Consider the following 3741-nt stretch of genomic DNA (forward strand, 5'->3'; position numbering starts at 1 on the left):
ACATCGCAGATCTAAGTACCGAGCCGAGCAGGCTCGGAACTTTTGCGCGCCCTCAAAAATGAAAACAAGGCAAGGCGTAATTGTTGCGTCGTCGGATCTCGTGAGTTTTGGACTCTATAAGTACCGCCCTCCATGGACATCTGGCGCCATTTCATCGAGAGACACAGGGGTGGCAGGTTTTTTGGCAGTCTCCAGTTTAGTTGGGCAGCGTGATTAATGAAAGTGAACAGGGGGACTGGCAGTCTCCAGTGACATTTTACTGTGCCATAGCTCGCCCAGAAACAGGAGAGGTAGCAGTGTTCAGAGCTGACACAGAAATAATAGGGCTGGCAGTGTTCTTAAAAGCCTCCAGTCAAATTGTACTGTGCCATAGCTCAACTGGAAACAGGAGAGGTGGCAGTGTTCAGTGCTGAAACAGAAATAATACGGCTGAGAGTGTTCTTAAAAGTCTCCAGTCACATTACACTGTTGCATAGTTCTCCCAGAAACAGGAGAGGTGGCAGTGTTCAGTGCTGAAAGAGAAATATTAGGACTGACAGTGTTCTTAAAAGTCTCCAGTGACATTGTACTGTGCCATAGCTCACACAGAAGCAGGAGAGGTGACAATGTTCTTGCCAGTCTACAATGTGCGTGCCATTGCTCATTGTCAGTGCTGAAACACTGCAATAATACGGCTGGCTGAGTGCTTAAAAGTCTCCATTCACATTGCTCTGTGCCATCAATATGGATTCACATCAATCCACAGAAGACCAGAAGCACCAAGCAGCTGCTGGCACCAGTCATGACGATAGTAATCCCTCTACGTCATCGACTAAAGCCTATGTTAAAGTGCATAGTGTTTGTAAGTCAGGGAAACAAAAATGTAAAAAACACCTCTTACCTTGGTGAAGTAAAAAACACCTGTAATCAAGTCCATGCTGCTGCTGCTGTTGGGGGTGGCTCTTCATCCCTGAAGCAGACCAAGAAGAAGAATACTAGTAGTTTCCAACAATTGACTGTTAAACAATCCTTTGCAAGAAGAAACAAGTATGAAAGCTGTCACCCAGTCGCAAAGCGGATCACAGATGGCGTCTATGCTAGTAATAGATCTGCATCCAATATCCACTATTAATGCAGTTGCTTTTAGACAGTTTATTGAGGTCTTGTGTCCTCGTCACCAAACTCAACGCCATTTTACTAGAAAAACTTTGTGGACAAGCAGAAGTGAGCAAACTAAAGATTATATGACTGTGACAGCCCACTGGGTTGGCGATTCACCTTCACCTTCGCCTTCAGCAGCAGGAACAGCAGCAGCATGTACCCAACTATGTCAGATTTTTCCGAGGCAGGCTACTTTGTGTATCATCGGCTTCATTAAGAGGCATACAGCTGACAATCTGTTACAAAAACTAAAGGATGTCATTGATCCTATGAGCAATTTGACAGCTCAAGTGGTACATGGCACAAAGGAATCTCCTCCATCAGTAGAGTTCATTAACAGCACTATTAACTTAGGTGCCTTAAGCCAATTGTTAGCTTGTTTTGTGGGGGCCCAAACAAGCCAAGAACTTCAGCCACAAAAGTGGCAATCCTTCTCTCTGAAGTGCTCGGATTGTTAAAGTGTGCATTTCCTTTTTAATATCCATTATAAGGGTGGGTGGAGAATTCCATCTTGCACATCTTTTCTTTACTGCTAATGCTGTGTGGCAATGTTACCATGATGTGCTATGAACTGCCGCGTGTTAGTACAGTTGCTTTCTTGTTTATTATCCAGCCAGCTCACTGCAGTCTTTGGCTGAAAGTGGATTAAAATAATAAGGTGGGTGGGAGGGCCTAAGGACAATTGTATCTTGCACTATTTTTCCTTTCAAGTACCGCTGTGTGCCAAAGTAACCTAGATGGCACCTAGATTAACCCTCTTTCCTTGCTCGCTCTCATCTCCTGGCTCCTCCTTTGAAGAGGGTGCCCTTGCTCCCCTCCTCTGACTCCCTTTGTGCCGATCGTCTGTTCGCCCTCCCTTTAGGATTTAAGCTCTTATGAGCAGGGCCCTTCTCCCTCCTGTCTCTCTACCTTCTCTTCTGCCCCAACTTCAATATTTTTGCTTCTCCTGGAGCATCTGAAGTCTTGGCACTTCTAGTTTATTGTTCTGTACTGTTATTCCCTGTACTGTCCATTGTTTGTACTCTGTTCGGCATTGTGGAAACCTTGTGGTGCCTTATAAATAAATAATAATAATAATAGATGTGCTATAAACTGTTGTGTGCTTTGCAAAACGTAGCTTTCCCAAGACAACCATTGATAATGCAGATGACTCAGCACAACATCTGTCTGGTCTACTCTAAAATAATTGACCAAAATTTGTGACACCGCTGCCGTAACTCCACTTGATCCAGCTATCAACATCCAAAGAATGGTGGAAGATTATTTTATTTTTTTACGGTATAAAGACAACAGTTTTATTAACAAAGAACAATGTTGCTTGCAGAAGTAATGTATGCATGGATGTCTAAATAGACGTGTATATGTATTACTCAAACCTTCTACTAGGGTACCTAACTATATTTTGTTTTTTTGAGCATTGGGGCTGATTCAAAGCTCAGTGATGACATTGCTTTTTGCTGTCAATGTCAATGGCTCTTTTTAGTGCATTGTCTGGAATAAGATCCAATATACTCATGTCAGAGTAATCACAGACAATTTTTGGACACCTGGCAGATTTACCCTTTTGAAGTTTGGTTCAATCATCCTTTCAATTGCTTCTCTCTTGTATATGTGAACACATACTTTGCTTATCACTGGGTTCACCATCTCCAATTGTTTTATAGGACAAGTGAAATTCGCAGTGCTCTGGTTGACAGCGATATCCTTGTCTGCATTTTCCAAAGCTTCGTCTGCAGGGGCCGGAGACACACTCATTTGTTTTATCAGGTCTCTTAGCTGTTCTTTAAACTGGACATATTTAACGTCCTGCCTCCGGGCCTCCTCTGTATTATTCTTCTGAAGTGCAGTGTATCTCTCGTGTACAAGCTCTCTTTAATCCGGGATTTCATCCGGTGGGTCACGTTTTAATTTAAGTACGGTCTCCTCAACTGCATCTATATATTGGTTTAAATCTCTGTTCAATGCAGCGTGTTCCAAGATGACGGATTCCATGTTGCCCACATGTTCCATGTCACAGTCTGTCTGAAGAAGATCTAATGCCACTCCACTTGTAATATCCATTCCTGTGTCTACATAAGTTTGGCAGTTCCTCAGGGATGAGAAGGAGGTATCCACAGTGGAGAAGGAGATTAAAGGTGCAGCACAAGCAGACATGGTTTAATAAAATAAAGTTTATTTACAGCACTGTTGGGCTTAAGGCAGCTACGGTATTGGTAGCTTGTTTTGTGGGGGCCCAAAAACTGTACATGTCCTTTTCAATATCTTACATAGCAGTACAATTCCAGCTTGCACCACTTTTCTTTTCTGCCAGTGCTGTGTGCCAATGTTTCCTAGATGTGCTATGAACTGCCATGAGTTTGTGTCGTTACTCTGTCGCTGCAGTCTTGGTCCGGAAGTGTTATTGTGACCTATGAGGTGGTCAAAAATGACTGGAAATTATTGTAAATTAGTGTTATTGAGGTTAATAATAATGTAGGAAGAAAAAAAGAGCAAAATTATGTGATTTTAGAATATTTTAGCAATTTTTCTAAATAAATACAGACCTAAAACCAGAACCAAAACCAAAACATGCAAGGGGCGGTTTTGCTAAAACCAAAACCA

General features: G+C 42.5%; 1 pseudogene; it reads right to left on the reverse strand.

The window, feature by feature from the left end:
• Positions 1-2575: 2575 nt before the first annotated feature.
• On the reverse strand, positions 2576-3294 carry LOC142142727 (E3 SUMO-protein ligase NSE2-like; annotated as a pseudogene).
• Between the last annotated feature and the right edge of the window lie 447 nt (positions 3295-3741).

This window comes from Mixophyes fleayi, chromosome 3, assembly GCF_038048845.1.
Source record: "Mixophyes fleayi isolate aMixFle1 chromosome 3, aMixFle1.hap1, whole genome shotgun sequence".
Lineage (NCBI taxonomy): Eukaryota > Metazoa > Chordata > Amphibia > Anura > Limnodynastidae > Mixophyes > Mixophyes fleayi.